The sequence below is a fragment of the Phyllopteryx taeniolatus genome, chromosome 12 (genome assembly GCF_024500385.1).
Source record: "Phyllopteryx taeniolatus isolate TA_2022b chromosome 12, UOR_Ptae_1.2, whole genome shotgun sequence".
Lineage (NCBI taxonomy): Eukaryota > Metazoa > Chordata > Actinopteri > Syngnathiformes > Syngnathidae > Phyllopteryx > Phyllopteryx taeniolatus.
The window spans coordinates 23,313,325-23,337,363 of record NC_084513.1 but is presented as its reverse complement, the minus strand read 5'-3'; the positions used below and the strand labels follow the sequence as shown (position 1 = coordinate 23,337,363).

The following is a 24,039-nucleotide window of genomic DNA, read 5'->3' as shown; positions in this document are numbered from 1 at the left end:
TTGCACAATCAACATTGTCCCAGATTATCATGCTACTGGTCACTTTAAACAGTTTACACTCCTTGAAGTCTCGGCGCCCTTTGCACAATGGTCATTGGGCCATTGCACCGGACTATTGCTATATTAGTCATTCAAACTGCTAGAGGTGCTAGAGGACTCTGCATCTTTTTGCACAATTGTCAAAAAAATAAAGAAATAAATTGTACCGGTATTACCAGATAACTAGCAATCCTTTGTTGCTCAGTGACTTGCTTTTTTTTTTTCTCAATGTCTTTGTCTCCAAAGTGTTCTCTGTCAATTGACTGTCTGTTGTCGTACTAGAGCGGCTCCAACTACCGGTGGCAAATAAAGATGATTCTGATTCTGACCAAACAATTATCCCTGACTTCTGTTTTCAAATAGACTAAATCCATCAATTTGTTGTGTGGACCTGGCCAGACCATGAATAGCAAAAATCCACAGATAACCGATGCCCATTTTGGAAGTATGCAAGTATATACAAGGAGGTTTGAAAATCAATGCTATGAGCGCGTCCGCTAAATCCGCTGAAACCACAAACAGGGGAACTCTTAAATGTCAATCAAACACCACCACTGTACAAAGCATATGATTATTATTTTCTTGAATATCAAAATCTTCCTGAGTTAGTTCAGTAATAAAAGTGATGACAATAATAATAATCTTATATATATATATATACTTACACACATATACTATATACAAAATCCTAACTAATGTTTCAGTGTGCCAGCCAGTCCCTAGGATACGATGGATCAATCAAAATAGCAGCTTTGCACTTCTCGTTTTTTCATTATTTTTGAGACATGATAAAGAATTTGCTCAAAGGCCGAGCGGGGAGCGCTATGATGATGTCGTGAGAGTTAAGTGGAGGGGAACAAGTTGAATATTCGCACTCAGTTGGCCGGCACCTGGGGGGGACCCGCGCTCACTCACGGCGCCATTGATATGCGTCGCCGCATTATCTGCAACTTTAACACCTTGCCTTTAATTCAATTAAAGCCTGCTTTTGTCACGCTGAAAAACTCGATTTGCACACACACACACACACACGCCATGTTTATATCAGTGCGCTTTTATTATTATTATCATTATTTTTTATGTCACACATGGTGATGGTTTGTGTTTTGCTTTTGAGGAATATTTTTCAAAACTGCTTTAATCAGGCAGTATCGCAGCACATATACTGAGTACATGTGTAGCATTAGTTTCAGCAAAGTGTCAGAGATTGCAGAAAAAACCAAACAAAACAAAAAAAACCTCTTTTCCGCTTTGCATAAAGCAAGGCGGCAAGCTGGCTTGAATTAAAGCAGCTCAGAAAAGTCAGCGAGGTGACGAAAGTGAGCGAGCGACTTCTTTCACGATGGATTCATCCTGCGGACCTTCTTAACGACTGCCCTGTTTTAAGAAGACGCCGTCCTTTTCAAAAGTGCGATCTCCATCTATAGCTCAACCTTGTGGAAGTGAATCCTGTCAAGCCCGACGTCAGGACTAATGTGCAGTATCATCTCTGTGCCTAGGGACTGCTGAAAAGGGCCCGGATTAGATGTCAAAACTTGAATCTGCGCAAATGATCCCTAGTCGGTTTGACGTTGCTTGATTTCAAATCGTCAACACTTGATAGGGTGACAAAGGAAAAAACGTTGTTTTTTCTCACTGGCGGAGATGTCGCCGAGACTGCCGAGGACTCCGGGACCCGGGAGATCAAAATATTGCTGCCGCTCTCACCAGGAAGGCACAACTCTTAACGTTCAGAAAATCCAAAATATTGAGCTGATCATTCCAATATTGTCAGAGGTTGACGTGGCCTTCAATAGAGATGTCAGCATACATTTGGATGACGCGAGATTGCACTTTGGTGACATTAAGCTACTTTAAGCTAGGTTGTTCTCTATAGTGAGAGGAGTTGCCAAAATGTCTCCAATGAAAACGAACACCGGATTTCATCGCGACTGCCTCGTAACGCGGCTTGTCTCCACGGAGATGTCGCTAAGCCAGCGAGATAGGAGTCTTAAGCACCGTCCGCACGGACACGTTTTTTCTGTTTGTTTGTTTTCATCATTTTGACGTTTCTTCTGCACAGCTCACGTTTTTGCTCTGATTATAGGATAGAGAAAAAAAATATAGAAGAAATGTGCCGGGTGGTGTTGGGTAGGATTAAAAGTTAATAGTGGGTATTTAGCAGGGTCACAAAAGGAAGACCCCCCCCCCCCAAAAAAAAAAAAAAAAAAAAAAAAAGAATCCTTGTTTGTAAGGATTCTTTTTTCCACCACCGTACATGTCACCTCCCTTCAAACACAATCAGCTCTCATCCCACAAGTTTCCTACTGGCAGAGTAATGATCACCTTGGTAGAAGACCCACTCTTATTTCTTGTGGTGAGGGGCTGCCTTTTGCCGCCATCTTTTCATAGGCTCCCTTTATTTCTTTTTTCCGCCATCTTCCAGGAGCGCATTTCCTGCAGCTTTAGAAAAGCACGGAGGTGTGCCTGCAGTGAGGAACAATAGCTCCTCCTCCGTGGCTTTTCTGTAGCCAATGAGAGAAGCCTTATCTTTGGGATTGTAATGTAATGAGTGGGCTCCTGAAACAAAAGGACCTGACAGCTCTCGCACCTCTGTGGCTCCCTGGGACCCCAGCATTGTTATTAGAATCCCCAGGAGTGTTGGTACAGAGGCATAATCTACCTTCCCGGGTCTTAATATCAACAACAACCACCCATCCCCCACCACAAAAAAAAAAAAAGGAAAATGCATCCAGCTAATGACCCCCCATTGACAAAGTGGCAGAAATCTCAAAAACAACCTTTCGTAACCTGGCTTTTTGGTGTATAAGAAGTTTTAAATAGGCATAGTGGAGACTTTTTTAAACTACAGATTTCATTTTACATTCTTTCAGTCGGTGCAACAAGTTTCATGACCAAGACTACTGCAAAAAGGCATTCCACCAGAATGAGCCCACTGATAAAGTGGCAGAAAAGCTAAAAACGACCCTTTGCAACCTGGTTTTAGTCATAAATGGCCTCTGAAAAGCATTCCTATACTGTAGGAATAGTATGGAGATTGTTTTGGGGTTTTGACTCTTTCAACGGATGCCACAATTTATTTTAATTTTTAAAAATAATTATTAACAAGTATAAAAGAAATGAGTTGAATGATTGATCACAAAGTCGCAGAAATGTCCAAAATGGACTTTTAGAATCCTTTTTTCCCGGTTATTGATGAAGTTTGAAAAGGACTATTATGGATTCATTTTCAAACTTTTCTTCAATAACTGCCCGGAAAATGAATCAATGTGATAGAAGTGGTAGAAATGTCCTAAAAGAAGTTTTTTTTTTGCCTTTTATAGTCCTCAAATTCTCAGCGACAGCAGCTGTAAAAATGCCTCCAAAGATGAACTGTTTTCAAGCCATAATGTTGAAAGTTTTTTTTTCCATCAATGCAAAATAACCCCAAAATCACGCTCATGTGCCATTGACAAAGTGACAGAAATATCCTAACAATTATCGTTGAAAACCCTGTTTTTAGTCATCTAGGAAATCTGAAAGGCAAATACGGAGAGAACTTTACAATCTTTAACTCGATAGATGTTTTACAATTGCTGTTCAAATGCATCTAACAAATGCCTTTTACAATATTGTTTTTTAATTAGCGCCCGAGCACACGTAGACCTGCGCGGTCCCTATTGTTCTTGAAGAAAGTATTCTTATTCTTATTATCATTGATATTATTTTAGTCGTGACAAACAAAGGCATTTTTGAGGCACTAAATGTGCACGAAAACCCACGAGATTTGGCACGCAAATCGGGTCTGGTGAAAGATTTGCTCATTTCAAGTTTCTCGGGCGCAGTTTCCTAGAAATGGCTCGACAGCGCCACCTAGAACGACGCCCAAGTCAGGAAGTTTTTACTTCCGAAAATCTCAAAGGTTGTTGGGCAATGATGAGTCATGAAAGTTGAATAGTTTTACTCAACATACATGACTTGGTCGGAAAGATTTGTGCAAGACTTTTAGAGGTAATTTGACTCCGATAAAAACGTATTCAGTGAAATAACTACTCAAGTACTGAGTCATTTTCTTTGCTAACTTCCGATTTATTTATTTACGTCAACTAAAATAAAAATAACTCAATGAAATATCATCGTGCCAAAACCCCCAACCTGCCAGGTCCGCAAAATGCAAGTACCTCAATGGGGCCGATTATAGCTGCGCGCAGCTCGACTTAAACATGAAATTGGAAGAATTTGTCGAATCAGGCATTTTCATACTTGATGGTTGGCGCAAGTTTGGTTTCATTTCAGTCCCTTAAAGGATGACCTCTGCATCGACCCCCCCTCACATTTCGTTGGTCCCGCGGAAACAATAGGCCACCAGCGGCTCTCTGACATTCATCACCTGTTACTCATCCATATGAATATGCCGCTCAAGCCTGTTTTCTGGCCTGTAGGGCGTTTTCATGCCAAGAGGGGGACGGGCGTATGAAGGAAAACATCCTCGACCCCCAGGAGTTGCCACATTGGAATACGCATCACACATTCACTTTTAAAGCGAATCATCTTACAAACAGCAACAACAACAACAAAAAACATTCAATTCACTTGACCATCAGTTCAAATTTGGTGCTTATCCAGGATTTTTAGGCATTTTGCAATGTTTTTCTTCATTTCTCTTTAAATAATGCTTAATGACAAAATTCCGACTGCCATTTGTAATCCGCACTTTATTAGCCTCTCGTGAGGCCAACTGTGTGTGTGTGTGTGTGTGTGTGTGTGTGTGTGTGTGTGTAAGAGTTGCGGGTGCTTTGTTTTGCTAGCTGACAGCTCCCCTCCCCGTGTTGGGCCTGCCAGATGCAGAGGTGTCACCATGTTGATTAATTGTTTACGGTCACCTGTCTGCATGGCAGCCTGTCTGCCGTGTCGCCACGCGCTTAGGGGATATGAGGCTCTGAGGTTGAAGTGAAGAAAGGGCTGATTTGGGGAGGGGTGGGGGCATTTATGGACAGCTGAGGAAGGTGAAGGAAGGGGAGACGACAGAGCGACGGTGTTGAGTTCAGGCGCTCGCGTAAATGATGCCGGTGGCGCGCTGGTCGTGTCGAACATGCTGCCCGGCGAGCTTGTGACTTGGATTGGGGCCCTTCCCAGCATGCCACGGTCCACCGTCATGCTTTCGCCAGACTGACAACACACACCTCAAACCACTGATGATTGTTTTATCATTTCTCTTCAGGTAGTTTTTCACCGTAAGAATCATTTTTACCAATTTCACAAAGTCTCAAATGCAATGTATCATATTTGACCATTTTCTCAATGCCACGCATATGGCAATGGGGCTGTCAGTCAAGGCTAACCCTACTCAATCCATCCATCCATCCATCCATTTTCTTTACCGCTTATCCTCACGAGTGTCGCGGGCTGCTGGAGCCTATCCCAGCTATCTTCGGGCGGGAGGCGGGGTACACCCTGAACCGGTCGCCGGCCAATCGCAGGGCACATAGAAACAAACAACCATGCGCACTCACATTCACACCTACGGGCAGTTCAGAGTCTTCAATCATGCAAACTCCACACAGGCGGGGCCGGGGATTGAAACCCGGTCCTCAGAACTGTGAGGCAGACGTGCTAACGAGTCGTCCACCGTGCCGGCCCTACTCAATCCATCCCTTAATAGTTCCCCTATCACGTCACAATTACAGAGACTATACTATCCATACTTTACAAAAATGCAATATGACAGCATGCAGCTGTGCTGGAGCAGGTCAGAATCAATACTTCTATAATAACATGACAACATTGTTAATGACTGTGTGTAGATCGCTGCAGATGTGTTTTGCTTGGGTTCAAATCTGTGTTGAGGGTACGGCGACTCTGAAACGTCCGTGCCTGTGATGTCAGAAGTGGGGCAGGGCGCCGTGGGGGCAGCCGTGCTTAATCTGGCCCTTTGGTATTGTAAAGCTTTCCTAACCCAAAAGACCCAGATTCAAATGTTGTGACAAATCGTGTCAGAAGTCGGATGCACTGCCTTGAACCATTTGGATCGGCACTGAGCCTGAGGACAGATGACAAAGTTGCCAGCTATTTCTCCTTGGGGCACAATTGAAACATCATTCTAGGGCAGGCATTCTAAAGACAGCTTTCAATCATGTTTACCTTGTTTTCTACAGTTCCCGTTCAGTTCAGTGGTGTACTCCATCCCGACGCTGGCTGACAAGGCTCCAGAAAGCGGCAATGGATGGCACATATTTGATTCAGTTGGAATATCTTTTGATTTACCTCATATTATTATCCATGACTTACTTATTCATAGGCCACTAGCTCTCACTCCCTTGCATCCATTCAAATCAATATTGCAGGAGCCAGTTGTGAGTGTGGGCAGGGGCTCTCTTCAAAGTGTCAATCGGTCCAACCATCTGCGGCCCCCTCGCTCTCGCTGCTCGAACGCCGCCCTTAGTAACAAGCCACGGCGCGTCAATCTCTGCTGTGATTCGGCGGACGAGGCCCTGCCTGCACGAAGGAGCATCATCAAAACTATTCTGTGTTGCCATGGGGATAGAGACCTCAATAAGTTGTTCGTGGGGGTTTCCAGGCTCATTTTTGGGAAGGGAGGGTGGTGGTTGCTCAGTGGTACGGATGCACCAAAATGTTCCTCCTAGGCACAAATCTGGTTCGTGCTTATTTATTTGTTTATCTGTGTACGTGTGTGTGTTATTGCACTGCACTGAAAACTCATCTTCCTGAATACATCTTCAATTTATTTGTGAGATGCTTAATTATTGTTGTTGAGAATATGTAAGATTATGATTGTCTCTTCCTCATCTGTCGGGACTTATTGCAGCATGGCAGTGACAGTAGTCATGGGAGTATTATTATTAGTAGTATCTTGTTTGTTTGACTCAGTACAGTAGCTTGGCAACAGGAGCAGAAAAAGCGCTCGTAGTTCTAGTAACCACCACAGTAATATTAGCTGTAAAAGTAGCAGTGGTAGTAGCTGGACAGTGGGGGATATGCGCCAAACTCACCCACGAGACCATATAAAGAAAAAAAATGGTTGGGGAGTGGACCGATAAATCTGGGCGACAACTTCCTGGACTCCACCCGGGGAGGTAAACCTCTGATGGAAAGCCACACCTTCTGTCCCACCTCCGGGGCGGGGCCCGTAGAACGCCACCGGTTGGCCCAAGTAGATTAGCGGTGTTCCCTGGAGAGAGGAGCCTGGTCACCACGTTCTTCGCTAGCGTCGGGCAAAGGCAAGGGGCAAAAGTTTAGAGCTGGGGTGAGAACAACAAGCAGGTATTTGTCAGGAATAGGCCACATGTCTCTGGGTCTCCATCGTGGTGTCCTGGGGTGCTACAACTGGAGGTGGAGCAGGAGAAACTGGAGAGGATGCAACATGCTGGGACATCAAAGCTGTGAGCTTCTGCAGTTGGTTGATTGAAGCTGTTAGCGTCGGCTGCTTGCGGGGCTTCAGAGCTGCTGCAGACATCACAAGCTTGTGCTCCTCCAGGACACCTTCAGTCCTCTTCTGTGCTGGCTTCATGAGTGACCACAGAGAGTGGCAGAACCCAAGAGCACACAACACAGCGTTCTTGGCAATAACAGAGAATCTTTCCAAAAAACGAGGTACTAGCGCAACAGGGAACAGTCTTGTCTGGATTTTAAGTAGCTTTGTCTCAAACCAGGGTTTCTTGTGTCAGTACCACACAGTCAGATCCAGAGGGTGTATTCAAACTCTTGGTCGGAAACAGAAGCGAGATCTGTCTGCAGAGTTGATGAAGAAAGGTCAGGATCAAACAAGGTTATCTGGAAACAAATGTTGGGAATTCTGGCACGAGCTGGTAAAGCTGAAGTGGAGTGAGGCTGCTTAGGAAGTGTCGAGATGAGGAGCTTGAGCTGGGCACTCAAGGTGTGGGTGGTTGGCTAATGAGCTGAAGTTTGGCCAGGAACAGAGTGGAAAGTTCCACCACAGCAGGAGAGGAGGCAGCAAGGATTGTGACACCATCTAATGACTACTTTAACACACATGGAGCAGCAACACATATAAATAGGGCTTGTCACCATCAAATCTTTTCAGAATTGATAGGTATTTAGATATTATATAGATATTTCGGCGGATATTCGAGGAATCGCTGCTGCCCCCCCCCCCCCCCCCCCCCCCTCCATTTTTTTCTTTTTCACTACTAAAATACATCCATCCATTTTTTTGTACCGCTTATCATCACGCGGGTCACGGGCGTGCTGAACCGGTAGCCAGCCAATCGCAGGGCACATAGAAACAAACAACCATTCGCACTCACATTCACACCTACGGGCAATTTAGAGTGTTCAATCAACCTACCAGGCATGTTTTTGGGATGTGGGAGGAAACCAGAGTACCTGGAGAAAACCCACGCAGGCACGGGGAGAACATGCAAACTCCACACAGGCGGGGCCCGGATTTGAACCCTGGTTCTCAGAACTGTGAGGCAGATGTGCTAACCAGTCGTCCACCTACTAACATGCATTTTATTCTAATTTCTGAGGGCTGGACTTCTTTACTTAAACTGCATATGTTGGGACTAAGTGCATGGTATAAACTGTACAGAATTTGAGACGACAAAATTAGCCTTTGCTAAATGGTTAGCATTCACAATTAGCATTAGCACGCTAGCGATGACCATTTTAGGGAAATAAAACACTAACTACCATTCAGTTCACTCATCATGTTATGACATGTACATTTCACATCGAATAATGTCTTAAATCTACATACAAAGTATTGTTAATTTTAACCAAGCGTTCGTCAGGGCTACACAACTAGGCAACAGCAACAATAACAACAACAATAAATGGACTTTTGGACAAATTTCAATCAGGTTTCCAAACTCCTCTCAGTACAGAATCAGCTCTTATCAAAGTGCTAAATGATATAAGGTTGAATACTGACTCTGGAAAGGTGTTAATTCTGGTCTTGTTGGATCTCAGTGTGGCTTTTGATACGGTACATCACAACCATACTGCTGAACAGGTTGGAAACATGGGTAGGACTAAATGAAACAGTCCTTCAATGGTTCAAGTCCAACCTGGAGGAAAGGAGTTATTTTGTAACTACTGGTAGTGGTCAATCTCATCCAATAGCAATGACCTATGGGGTCCCTCAAGGGTCAGTTTTTGGGTCCCTCCTGTTCAGCCTGTATATGGTACCCTTGGGTCGAATTCTTCCAAACTTTAATGTTGACTATCATAGCTATGCAGCTGATACACAGTTATATCTTGCAGTGTCTCCAGATGACTGCGGTTCAATTGATTGTGTCACTGTCTAAAACAGATAAATAAGTGGATGTGCCAAAACCTTCTTCAATTAAACCACAACAAAATTGAGGTAATTGTTTTTGGCAATCACGAAAAGAGGATTGCTGTTAGTAAATACCTGGAATCGCTGTCTTTAAAAAACAAAGAGCAAGTATGAAACCTTGGTGTGCTGATAGATTCTGACCTGACTTTCAATTGTTAGAGCAAATCAATTCCTAAAATTGCCATCTAACAACTGAAGAACATATCCAGAGTGAGGGCTTGCATGTGCCAAACAGACCAGGAGAAGCCCATCCATGCTTTTATCTCAAGTAGACTTTGACTATTGTAATGGTCTTCTGACTGGACTCCCCCAAAAGAGCATTAAACAGCTGCAGTTCATTCAGAATGCTGCTGACCAGAACAAAGAGTTCAGTCTGCTGGCTTAATGCTAACATCAAATCTGAAAAGCCGTAGAGGGGCTTACAAATTAGCATTTATGTTATTGCATCTGTCAACCTTTGCAACAGCTGCTATTTTGACACAAAGGGAGCAGCAACACATACAAACAGGCATATACTGTATTCTCTTTGCTCTGTGGGAACAACAACTGCAATAACAACAACAATTGCTGTAGCTTAATATGGGACCTTCTCTGTCTCTTCTTACTCTTAAAAATGTGATTATGCTGCTGTATCATCTACGTACATGCAGTAGAAGTCAGTGCTACCTGGCACTACAGTGAAGGCATGCGACTCTAAATTTGGATTTACCTGTGTACTGTCAACCCCCCCCCCCCCAAAAAACCGATCGCCTAAAAATCTGTGATATAGTTGGCGTGCAAAAGACGAACCGCGATATAGCGGGACGTCACTGTAATCGTAATAATAAAATAATAACCTCGGCAGTATTTACGACTTCAGCAGCTGCCGTAGGAGTAGCGATAAAGGTTATAGCTCTATCGGTAGTCATTGTAAGGTAGTGCTAGACGTAATAGCTGATGCAACAACAGTAGTAGTATTAAGAGGAAAAGTAGTAGTAGCACCAGTTGTAGTAGTAGTTGTGCTGTCAATAGTACTAATAGGCTAATAGTCCTATCGGTGTATCAGGACCAGTATCAATAGTCATACGAATAATACCTTGGATTTGTATAGCTGTAGTAGTGTAACTGGGTCCTTTTCAAGTAACTGGGTCTTCATAAAATGGAAGTGTGTTTAGCGTCAGCAGATACAGTCAGTGTGTTTGTGTGATGTATTAGAGGAGGCGTGTCACATTGATGTACAGTACTGCACAGCTTGATCAGATGGCTTCCTAAAAAAAAAAAAAAAATCACTTTGAAGTTAATATTATTCACATGAACCCCCCTGCTCTCAGAGGGAGTGATGTGTGTGTGTGTGTGTATATATATGCATGTCTGTGTGTGTGTGTGTGTGTGTGTGACATGAGCGATGTCTCAGTTATCTTCACTGTGTCGAAGGAGAACATTTGGGAGAAGCAGGAGGTTTTATTTCATGTAATTGGACAATTAATGTGATAGCACGTGTCATCTCTCACAGATACAATCTTGTGATGTGTTCAAGTTCTGTGTCTGCTGTGGTAAAGCTTGCTTGTTTTCGTGCTGCTAATGTAAATGAGTTGTACATGAAACGTGGAAAGGTTCTGTCAGGTGACTGGTACTCTGGTAGCCAATTAGATCCTCCAAAATAGTAAAATTACTGCTTGAGGCCTTTTTTTTGGTTTTGTTTTTAATCTTGGAAATTTCTTTAATCCGACACCTTTGGACTCGTCGTCATAAGACGTGGAAATTGTGTTCTCTATGGAGATAAAATAGAACTTTAGCTGTTATTTCCTTTTTAAAGGAGTCTCGTCACACTCGACGACCCCGAACCAAAAGCTCCAATTTTGACTGCCACGGTGAGCTAAATCTGCCAGTTTAATTCTCTCGAAAGCGGGCGTGACCACAGAAAGGCCCATGAACAGCACTACACTCACCAGCCGTAACATTAGCAACAATGGCACAATCCAATTAGATCCTAAACAAGACTTGTATCAAATAAATCTGCCTTTACAAAGACAACAATGCTGTTTGCCTAAAGTCAAACACAATCAATACATTTTTAAGTCAAACCGTTGGACTCATTAACGCTTTATGAACTGTTCAGACAATTGTGGTCGGTCAGTGACAACAAGGCCTTTTCTGTTGGCGTAAACACTATCAGAAGCACTGATATGCACTATGTTTCTAACCTAATTTTTAACATTGGTTCCATGAAATTGACATTTTTTCAGGATTCCCACCGAGGGAATCCCACGGGAGTAAATTTCACTATTAATCAAGGGAGTGGGAACTATGACAACAAAGTCACTGTGAGGCGAAACATTGGTTTCACTCCTGGTGACTTGTACAATCTTAATAGAAATTAAGCAGGACTGACAAGGAGTGGGAAAAAAAAATAGGCGGGGTGTCATGGGAGTGGGATTCTGTAAAATTTAGCATGGGATTAGGAGCAAATGGGATCAGTTTCTGGGAGTGGGCGGGAGTCAAAATCCACTCCCGTATCGTCCGGTACTGTGAAGTCACCGCATCGTGAAAGACGTGAGCAAGGGAAGGGAATTTACAGAGAAAATTTGACCGCAAAGCCAGAGACCAATACTTAGCAAAAAAATGACATTATAAAATGACATTCCTCTGATGTCTCCAGCGGATATTTCCGCTTACCTTGTGTGTTGTGTGAGCACCTAGTGCTTACACTTGGGAGCAGATATAAAGCAAAATGAGCCTCTCATCTCATATGAAGCTGGCAAACAATGCCAACACCGTCATGCGGACGGAGGTAAATGGAGCTAAAGCTCGCAGCATGTGCGTTTTCTTTTAAACCGTTGGTTTAAAAAGTCCAGTTACGCTATATCAACTAACGGTGACATGTATTCTTGTTATTATTACTAATGTACTGTATATAAGCATTACATTTCAACAATCACGTATGTTACAGCTTATAATGAACGTCTGCATGTGTGGTGGCGGCATAACTTACATTTTACACACTCTCATCGATGTCGGAATACAGAATTGTCAAAGATTTGTTCATCTTGCAGCTGACACCCGAGCCATGAAACTTGACTTCCCTCTTTCTTTTGCGAAGCAGCAAAACTGTGAAAGCAAACGCTGTTCATGATTATTTTTTCACTTTGCGATCATGTGACTTACGCACACCTCAGTTACAGAACTATTCCACTATTCCATTTACGAACCACAGATTGAACAACAATATTGCCCGATGGTCGTACCTTATTGCAGTGTGCTAATGTTTCATTCGTCAATTTTGTCATTTGTTTAAATTCTTCACAATTGTAGCAATCTTGTTGTTCAACCTTCAGGGCTTTTGTGATTTCCAACTGGCTTTGAACGCACCCGAGGGACACGTGACGTGAAAGTGGGTGCATGTCGGCAGCAGCTGTTGTGGTTAACCCCTTGATGCCTGGTGAATGGAGATGTTTGATTGGTCACCCCTTGTCATGTTTGATATACAGTTTTGTATTGCTTTATATTGTGTTCAAAGTGTGCAAACCTTGTCTAAAATAGGGAGTATGTCGAGGCTGGAACCAAATATTCATGTTTACATTATTTCTTATGGGACCATTATATTAAATTTTCAAGTCCGATCAACAACCAGTGACGTTTGTAAATCGAGGTTCCACTGTATTAGATGTATTAGTAGCAGTGCAAGTAGTAGTAGCACCACTTGCAGACAGAAAAAGGGCGCATATCTAAATTAAAATCATGTTCTGCATCATTTAATGGCAGCGAGCCGCTTGTTGCTCACTAACGACCGTGTGCGTGCGTGCGTGCTGCCTTATCTGCTTGTCATCAGGGCTTCACTTACAGATGATCTGTATGCATGCATGCGCCAGCCCAATTGTACTATGGAGGAGGGAGAGTTTTGCACCTCCTTCCCCCCACCCCCTCCCCTGAAATGGAGATGTTATTACATTAGCAGCTAAAAGGCTGTATTCACAGTTAGTGCAGTTTAGGCATGCAAATGGGGGATTTTCAGTGGCGCTGTGTAGCCTGGAGGTACAGCACAGAAAGCACAGGAGATTTGCAAGGATTAGTTCCACAGGTTCCTTTTATTATGGAAAGGAAACCTGGCCAATGAAAGGGGGAGGAAAAGGTGAGCGGAGGAGAAGGGGCGCTGACGTTTGGATTCTCTCACTGACATCTTGTCTCTTCGGGTGCCATGACAGTTGGCAAACAGCACGCCAGACCTCACCGATGTACAACCAGACAAGTGTCACCGGCATAAGTGATCGTTATGAAGATGATGATGATAAAGAGGCCTTTTGGCGGGAAAAAGCTTCCACGTCGCTCGGACGCACGTGAAATGGAGGGCGGCGACCCGTTCCCTCACGCCGAGGGCCGCCGCCACAATCCGATAGGCTCGGCTCGTGAAGTTAAAGCCTTCATTATCTCCGCACGGGGCGCGAGGTGTCACCTTCAACGGACCCGCCGAGCTGTGGGCGACCCTGCGCGCGCACACGCAAACACACGTCTAAAGGACACAAGTGGATCCGTGGGAGATGAGGCTTTGAGGTGGATCTGGACAGAAAGAGTCAGAATTAATGGCGTGCGGGACCAAGCCAAGGTCATTGAGGCTGGAGCTGGCGACAGCGGGTAATGTGGCATGTCTCGACGGTGGCTAACGGACACGCACGCACGCACGCATATACAGTACACAGAAGGCCAACGGCAAATGACACAAGTCTGTTCAGCAGGGAAGAGAATGATGGCAAAAATCAAGGAGAAGATTGATGGTAACTGTGTGTGTGTCAATTCCTCCTGCAGCCTTTGACCTTCATCAAGGAAGTTACAGGAAAGAGGTTTTATTTTTTTTGGGGGGGGCGAGGGGGAGTAGCTTTGACAATCCCATAAGCATCTTGCTTTTATTGTATTGTTGAATTTGTACGGTGGTTTAATTTAATTTAATTTGTCCTGTGACAAAGCTTGTAACTCAATTTGTCTGTATTGACGTGCCATGGCAGTGGACCCCCACATACTCGGGTTCGGATTCATCTATTTGCGGATTTGTTTCCAAAATGCTTTTCCAATTTTTAAAACTGGAGAAAAAAAATAAAATAAAATAAATGAATAAATTAAAAAAATTGTCTTTCTCTGATGTAAGACAAAAAAAACAACCTGTAATTTTCCACATTTGGTTGGAAGCTTGAGCCTCCTGGAAGGAGGGACATAAACGTGACCCACCAGACTGTGGGACACACACACACACACACACACACACACGAATAGGCCGTTTGCGTAACCACAGCCAGCCATCTGTCAACGGCACAAAGAAAAACACAATTCCATCAATTCTCCTTATGCCGACATTGTTTCTGCATGTAAGCGTGCAGATTGGTGTTATTGAAGAATTCTGGCACAAAAGTCTGTGTCACAGCTAAACATTTTACACTGACAGTGCCTTTGGAAAAAAAAAGTTCTCTGCTGGAGTCGCCATTAGCATGAGTGAAATTTACCTATGCTTCTGCCTAACAAACAAGGAAATTAATTTGTAGGAGGTAAGTTCATATAACATTTTGAGCTCATAATTTATTCAGGTTAATACGCTGAGAAATAATGAATCAGTGAATTTGGTTGAAATGTTTGACTTGAGGAGTCGACTGGACGTGCACACGTGACATTTGAAGTAAAAGCTCGCCTTTTGGGTATTATTCACCCAGATATTGATTCAGATCTGTACCAACATCGCTTGCTTTATTTTTGCATAAGCAAGTAAATACCAAACTGGACACCCTTAAGAGATACCTCCCTCCTGAATATGCCTGACTTTTGTGGCATTATTCACTAAGATATGAATTCCTAGATGTGAATACCTTATCTTGAACAAATTCAACTGAAGAACTTGAATGGCCCTGTCACGGCAAGAGGTTTTGTGAAGATTCGGTTATGTAATCCTGCTAACTGGAAAAAAAAAAAAAAAAACCAAGAAAAAAAGTGCGATGAAAACACGCAGGCACACTTCCTGACCCAGTGGGCTGAACCTACATCCGTTCAGAATTACAGTTGCGCTGCTCCCCCTGCTGCTACTGGGAGGAAACTGCCTCTGGAGCCCCTCAAACTTTTCTATCTGTGCCTGGGCCTTCTGCGTATGAATATGTGTGTGTGTGTGTTTCTTGCAACTCCATCATTATCCTGCATCCTGCCACAAATATGCACGTGACCTCACCTTCCCAATCTCGCTTTTGCAGCATCTGCTCGCCATTATTGTCCTTTTTTTTTTTTCATTGCCTCCTGATCATCTCGTAAAAAAAGCATTTATATGTGAGTGTCTGGACTTATTCAGAAGTACCACTTTTGCTACCTTAGGGGGGGGGGAAACTGGAACTGGAAAAGCAAATTTGAATTTTGGAATTTTTAAAATGCCACCATTGTGTTTTTCATCAAAATGAAAATGGTAATCCATGAAAACAGCATTCAGGGTCACTTTCACAGACAAGGCTAGAGCCCAAAAGCCAGACTAAAATGCTCATTTAAATTTGTACTATGCACAGTGTTGAAAAGTATTCATAGATTAATAGTGTGATGAAAAAAACTCCTAGACCACCCGCATGGGCAGTAGCGCGTACGCCTGAAAATAACACCCTGGACTATTCCATTTCCTTCAAACTCTGTACACGGTGAACCCCCATTTATGACAGGTGATACGCCATAGATGCCGCGATCGCAGCGTGCGTGATGTCACTCATGTTTGCGACAAACTGAGTTTGAAAGTAAACAAGTAACTGTAGTTTTCTAACAGCCGACAGTTCGTCCGTTGACACACACACAAAGAAAGATTCAATTCTCCAGGCCTGAGCAGTCGTCTCTCTCGCTTCCCCTCCTCGCTCTCAAATGAGGAAGAGGAGGGGGTGACCGTGGAATAAATGGGTTTTCACTGGGCAGCGAGTCACAATGATTGCGTTTTAATGTGGTCGGGTCACCCACTCCCGTCCCAGTCCCCACGCCAGCACGAACTCCGAACTCCCACCCCACTTTACTCTCCTGATGAAAGTGTTGCGTTGAGAGTCGGGGTGGCCTGTGTGGTCAGAAGCAGCTGATAGGAGTAAAACTCAACTCAGCAGGCCTGTTGTTTGTGTTTACATTTGTGTGCGCGTGTGTGTGTGCAGATGTTACTCCACATGTTTCGGCAACCTTGCAGGGACTCCGTGAAAACACGATCCGTCATTGTCTACTTTCACAGGTGGTCATCACCTGATTTCTCCTCCCCACCAACTTCATTAATTTAATTTAGTTTCATTTAGTTTGTTTTTGTCTTTCTTCATCACCCAATTTGTCCTTCCCCTTTGTGATTAAATATGTATCACGTTTAGTTTTCTATTATTTCCTGCATATTTCATCTTAAGTAGTCGACGTGCATGCACAGATGTCTTCTGATGAGCGTTTGCTAAGTTATATTTTCGTTTTCTTAATGTGCAGCTTCAAAAAAAAAAAAAAAGAGAGAGTTCAGATTCATTCTTTGTTAAGTTGGTTATCTCCCTTTTAAATTAGCCCTTTTTTTGTTTGCAAGCAGTCAGGGTTAAGTTTGTGTGCGCGCATGTACGTGTGTGTGCGTGTTGTGTGAGTGAGAGGTCTTTGGAGGATCACGTTCAAGTAGAAGAGCGGAGAAATGCTGCAGGGCTGCTTCAAGCAAAGTGAGGCCGGCTGGAGGCAGGAAGAAGCGTCGTCGTTTACAACCATGAAAGTTCACATAGGAGAATACAGCATGAGATTTCAAACAAAAGCAGAGCTAGCAATTACAGTTGGTGTTAGCCGAGACACCCAAGTTCTCTCAGACACACAAAGTTTTTCCACAAGACTTGAAGCTGTTGTAGCTGCAACTCTGAATCCTTTTGACGTTTGTATTTCTTGAATGGGGAGTGAGCAAGTGTGGATGGCTTTTGTCATGTCAACATTTCCGCCTGATGTCGGGAGGGCCAATACCGCTAAGGAGATGTCGGCTGCTAATGACGGTGACTTTCACGCAGACGGCAAGTGTTGTTCAGTGCCTGCCGGGAACAGTCGCACCCAGTCCACAGTCATGAGCCCCCACGCCACCCCGAGTAGGCGCCCGGACCTCGTCCCAGAGCACGGGAGGCGACCCGTCCGCGACCGGGAGATGCCGACCACCGCAAGAAGACCCGTGACCAGCGGGAGATCCCGCGCCCACCCGAGAGACCACGGTGGGGTGCCAAGGGCGGAGGCGGACCAAAGGAGCGTCAGAAGTTTATGTACTCTTAGATAAGATTCAACCACGGCTTGATATTGGTAGCCATCTTATCTTCCCAGTTCAACAATGTTTTCTTAGCGATAGCCAAAGTTACTAGTTGTGGTTGGGAATGTTTTTATTGTGGAGGTCAATCACTTTTAGATCACCAAGTAGTCACACATTTATTTGCTGGTAGTGGAATCTTGCATCCTGCAGTTCAAAACAGAGCAAAGTTTTTACGTAAGTAATGGCCAGAAGTACTAAACAGGTGTCATAGCCAAAGGGGATGAAAATAAATCTCTGGAGTATTTTCAGTGTCGTGAGTACGTTTGTCAGATTGAGAAAAGCCCATTGTGTCTATGTCTATGGCGGTGGTTTTCAAAGTGTGGTATGCGGGCTCCTTTTAATTTTAAAGCACAATAAATTTGCATATTAATCTTTTAGAACAAAACATTTATTTTGGTACAATTTTTACCCATTTTAATTGAATCATTATTTAAGTCGGGTTCCCCCCCCCCCCCAATATTTAAGCACAGTTTTAAATGTGCTTAAATTATGTTCGTGTAATAATAATAATAATAATATAATTATAATACTAGATATACTTTTTAGTAATAAAACGTTTACCCCATTTTTCATGAACACTTGGGCCTACTACGCAAACTGTATTTTAATGTTGCTCATTATGGTGGTACTTGAAGAGCGAAGTATTTTTTGAGGTGGTACTTTGAGAACCACTGTTTTATGGAGAACATTAAATTAGATTTTTTTTTTTTTTTTAAAGTGCACACGAAATCTCACCTGCGTTACAAAATTAAATTGCAGTCTTTTTATAGCAGAAAGTCCGCAAGACGATAACAAGCCTTTCTCCCCCACTGGTATTTGAATCTGATCAAATTAGCACTTTCGAAAGAGGCGGGGGCGCCGAATTAAGAATCCCGTGTTCCCGTCCGGGCTGAAGTGCGAGAATATTCAGGAGGGGGCGAGTTCTGATTATTGCCTGCCCTGGAGGAAAGCGCTATTCCCGTGTTCCCACCTCTCAGGGAGAATTCATTAGGACACCGAGCAGCCAGACATGCATGGCCAGCTCCAAAGCTGCATTAAGATTAATCACAGGTGAACTGTATATCATTCACACTCACCTCCTGGATGATGAGCTGCCGCTTCCAACAAGTCACATGTAATGATTCATTATGAAGTCCATTATGACACAGGCAGGTCAAGGAATTGAGTCGGAATTCGTAGCCTATAAAATAATGTTTTTAAAGTAATTTCTAAACCAACACACATAAAGACAAGAAATGCGTCCAGTGGTGATGTATAGACAAATTAATTAGGCATATTGATTGGCCAGTGCTGTGTGGATTTTTAATTAGCGTATGCTTCAGTGTGTTAAACATGTTCACGCTCCTTTTGAGTGGAACCAGGCGGAACCAAGCAAGTCGGCACACGGTGTCTCTGTGCAACGTGGATCGAGCTACGATGAACACGGTCACCCTTCCCTGTCATACACCAAACTCCAACTAGTCCTTCAATTTAGAGCGCAACTGCCAAGCTCAGATGTGAACTTTATTTTCGGACTGGCTCCTTTTGTGTCCCTCTTCCCTTTATGTCTCGATCACATTACAGGATTTTAGCCCTGATATTGGCCCGATTAGCTATCGCGGCCGATTTCCCGGATCGGGACCGATATATTTGGTCGAGAACGACAAAACACCTTGTAGTGTGACATAATCCACGACCAACGATTTGTCCTCACGATAGCCCTACGACACCAGAAATGAAAAGTTTAGCATGTTGGATTTTTGGGGGCTCTCTTCCGTCTAGTGTGACGACAACTCTCTGACAATGCACTCCCCCTCACTCTCTCTCTCGCTCTCTCTCAATATATGCTGTGTTTGTGTGTGGATTGTTTTAAAAGTGTTAAAAGTTGAAAAAAAAAATCAACTTCGCTATCGTGGACAGGTCTGGAACGTAACCCCACGATGGAGGGGGGTTTACTGTAGACATACTCTTCATTGTTTGCAGGGCTGTCACTATTGAAACTTTTTAGAATCGACTATCCTATCAACTATTCCATTGACCAATCACCCCCCCACCCCCTTTAAATGTTTTTTTTTTTAAATTATTATTATTTTTACTACTAACATGCATTCTATTCTCATTTACGAGGGATTGACTTCAATGCTTAAACTGTATATGTTGGTACTGAGTGTATATTATAAATTCTGTGTACAGATTTTGAGACAACAATGAGATGCTAACGGTTAGCAATCGCGATTAGCTTTAGCGCGCTAGCAATTACCATTTTAGGTAAACAAAAACGCTAACTAGCATTCAGATCACTCATACATCATGTTATACATATATATTACACATCTAATAGTGTCTTAAGAATCACTTACAGACGCTCCTCTGTTATTTTTCCTCTGGCTCAACACTGCGTCCGTCTGCAACATATGTCCGTGCGGTAAACATGGATAGTGGACAATCATGGTTCCGACCAGTGCAAAAATGGTTCCGGGAGGCGTCAATATGCTTTTATTCATGTTTTTTTCGTATAAATGTAAGAAGCGTTTCAACAAAGAAAAATCCAAAACAAACATACATGTCACATATTTGTTTACCAAATATCTCATTTTAACACAGCATAAATGTTTTACATATTGTAGCTTTATTCAGGTAGCGTTAGACAGTCCTAAAAAAAAAAAATCATAATTATAGATTCCCACAGGCTGCATATGCATATATTTTGAGATTAATTAAGATAAATGCATGATTCAATGAGAAATAAACATCCAAAAATGCGATTGCAAATATATATATATATATATATATATATATATATATATATATATATATATAAATAAGGGGGAAAACAATTTGTTACATTTCATTTCCAAAACCAAGAGTCCAATAAAAGTTGATTTAGCAAGTCAACTTGTGTGTTCTTGTCCCTGTGTGTCACGCAACTGAGAAAAGCAGAATAGAATCAGTAGCAGTTGTTCCCTTTTCATGATTGGTCCTCTTTAAGAAGCAGCATCTACAGTCCAATTCCCAGCAAAGTGTGTTTTTGAGAGACGCTCGAATAAAACGCTTCGCCTACTCGCAGTAGCCGGCCGGCGCTCCGGTTCCAGCCTTTCTCGGGGCCCCCGCCGGGTGTATTGATAAGCAGCACTGAACCCTGCGGTCAGTGTTTAATTGCATTATTTGGAGTCCTCTAGTCACCCTGCTCTCGCCTCCTTGATGCGAGGGAAGAACAAGTGTTTACTGATAAAGCGAGGTGAAGATCAAAAAGAATACACGGGGAGCGAGAATGGGCCAACAGTCGGGAGTTCTGCGGATGATCTTGATGGATGAGCGAAAGCTTCAGAGCCTTTTTCGCTCTTAATCTATGTCATTTGTGTTATTACAGGTGAGGGAGGGGTTGAGAGGCTGGAGCATAAGCTCATTGTTCAAACCTCACGGCCACACTTCAGCTCGCAAAACAATCACTCTCGTCACTCGCTGTCTTTTGTCTCCACAGTATAGCGATGGAGGTGCGTGTACTAAAAGGATGATAGATTGTTAAACTGCAATTTGTCATTATAGGCGGGGCTGTAATTATTCCTTACGGTTGCTTTAAAGTCTGTCAGGGAATACTTACTGACAAGGTCATTATGACTCTGCGTGTGAAGATGTTCCAAACAGGACAAAAAGGGATTGAAGAAGGTGGCACGCTTGAGCACCTCCCTTCCTCTCGCGCTGATGTTTTTGTGCCGGCATCTGAAAGTTGCATTGTCCACTCCCTGATGGCCCGAAGCCCTCTATCCATCTGGGACCCCCTCCCCAGCCTCCTACTCCACTGCACAGATATGCAAAGGTCAAAGGGAAGAGCTTCCCCCTTTTGAGGAGCAGCCAGCTGCACCCTCTGCCTCACCTGGCGCCTCATCATAAATGGACTCAAGAGTATGACACAAACTTTTTGTGTTCTTAGCAGCTTTTTGTCCGTCGACTTCATTTGCGATGAGACTACATCCATCCGCCACTCACGTTGTGCAATGGTGTGGAAGAAGAACCCCCCCCCCCCCCATCCCTGTGGCGGCCATTGTGAACGCGGCCCTCCTTTTCGAAGCAGCTGGAGTGGAAACAAACTCACGGTGTTGTAGCTACTGTGTCGCGCAGGAACCGAGAGGTTGGACGGGACACGCAGGCTAGCCACGCTTCCTGGAAACGTGACATTTTCGAGGATATGGCGGCTCATTGCATCATCATCACGCCAAAGTGACCATGTGCTCCTGTGTGTGTCTGTTGGACAGTTTTAATGAAGCCTCATTGATTCTCCACTCAACACTTGTTGATCATTTACACACAAATTTTTTTTTGTCATTGACAGATGATCAGTATAGATAATTCGACGACTGTGATCTTTGCTGGCCATAAAACTGGCTTGAGTCCGCTTGCACTGGCAAAAAAATCAAAAGTACGTAACTTGAGAAAAAAACGGAAGTAATCTATCACATTTAATATTTCAGCTTTGATTCAATGAAAATGATTCATTTAGTGTATGCTGAGAGTTTGAATGTTCGAATGACCGGTGTTAGCCAAAATGTTAGCTCTTGCTAACTTAGCTTAGTTTTCTTTAAAAACACGGCAGCGAGGTTCAGTGCTCATACACTTATACGGGCTTCATACGAGGCACAGGCTTTTAGCGTTGATATTTAACGACGTTTTATGGCGTCTTTCTGGTTTATGTGAGAGGAACATTGAAGGTTTAACGTTTAAGCAGCAGCTCCTCCCGTCTGCAGTAGGCCTACTTCTAATAGCAGCAATTTGTCTCTATACAATATATTAGGCTATATGTTACTCAATCCAGAAAAAAACAGCCACCATGTTCTTTCCATTTTGCTGTGTGAAATCTTTTAACTCAAATGAGATTTTTTTCTGTGGTTCGGACAAAATTTCGATTTCGCCGTTGAAAATCACACGTTCCTGGGATGCGGGCACGACAGAAAACTGGATGAGATGAGATTGACTATTATTCTTGTTTTTTTTCTGTGAAGTTTGAAGTAAGTTGTGACGATACGCTTGCTCTCGGTTTGACCTGCAAATTCAGATGGCTCCAGAGGACGCCATTGAAAAATCGGAAAATGGCCCGTTTAAACATCTTATTTTCAACCAACAAGATTCATGTACGGGCATTTTTCTAACAAAGGGTCAATGTTTGGCTCACAAATTTCCTAATGATTTACATTATTCACGTTTATACATGATCTATGGGCTCGAATGTTTTTGACAATCTGCGACATAAAAAGTGGCACTCCTTCATCCTTATCCGATTCTTACAAACTAAGGCTCATTTTATTTATCCTTTATACATCCATTTCAAAAAATGTAGTAACATACCTATATATATTACATTGTGCATGCTAAATTATTTTATCTTCATACAGTATTGGGTACTCCTTCCAAAATCACAAAAGCAACAGCGGCAACAATGAACTGAATACAAATCAATTGACGAGACAAAGAGGCACACCGGGATGATGGCAAGCCACAGAATTTCCAATGGTATTTACATTGCTTTGTAATACAAACTGTACAGTAAAACAAAACACTAGGAGTGGCCTTCAATGAACCGAATGTCCTTTGATTGAAAAAAGGCATTTGAAATGTATTTTTTACAGAGACTTCATAAGAAAGAAAACCAAAGAGACTGAAAACAAAAAATGAAGCTCATAAAAACAAATGAACCACTGTTCAAAGAGTAAGAAAGGAAGAAAGAATGTTTGAAGAACACACTTGATAATAGAAATAACATGACAGGAATGTGGAAAACATTGAATGGTGTAATAAAGAATGGGACTGCAGGCAAGTCCATCCATTTTCTGTAGCGCTTCTCCTCACGCGGGTCGCGGGTGTGCTGGAGCCTATCCCAGCTATCTTCGGGCAAGACCCTGAACTGGTTGCCAGCCAATCACAGGGCACATACAAACAAACAACCATTCGCACTCACATTCACACCTACGGGCAATTTAGAGTCTTCAATCAACCGAGCGCGCGTGTTTTGGGGATGTGGGAGGAAAGCGGAGTACCCGGAGAAAAGCCACGCGGGCACGGGGGAGAACATGCAAACTCCACACAGGCGAAGGCCGGATTTGAACCCGCAACCTCGGAACTGTGCGGCGGATGTGCTAACCAGTCGCCCACCGTGCCGCGCAGGCAAGTCATTCCAAGTCATTTATTGCCAATGTCAAGGAGCTATATGAAATTTATGTTGCGAATAACACATCATTTTATTGCGAATGTTGGACCCGATCTTGCGAGAGAAATTCCTGAGCACGGCGGAAAAGATGAGAACATTCATTAGAAGAAATTTCCACTCAGTGTTTCTCACACCAGTAAATGAAAGGGAAATTATTGAAACTACTATGAAATGTGAAACTAAAAAGTCCACCGATTGTGATGATGTCGACATGATAGTCATAAAAATAATAATAATAATAACGGTGGGCATTGCAGA

At 43.2% G+C, this 24,039-nt stretch overlaps 1 long non-coding RNA gene across 1 annotated transcript; it reads right to left on the bottom strand.

Moving 5' to 3' along the window:
- Positions 1-13,391: 13,391 nt before the first annotated feature.
- Positions 13,392-20,033, bottom strand: LOC133487250 (uncharacterized). The gene is made up of 3 exons (XR_009791272.1): positions 19,943-20,033; positions 18,680-18,783; positions 13,392-13,873 (listed from the first exon to the last, which is right to left on the bottom strand). It is a non-coding gene; the product is annotated as an uncharacterized LOC133487250 (long non-coding RNA).
- Positions 20,034-24,039: the final 4,006 nt, after the last annotated feature.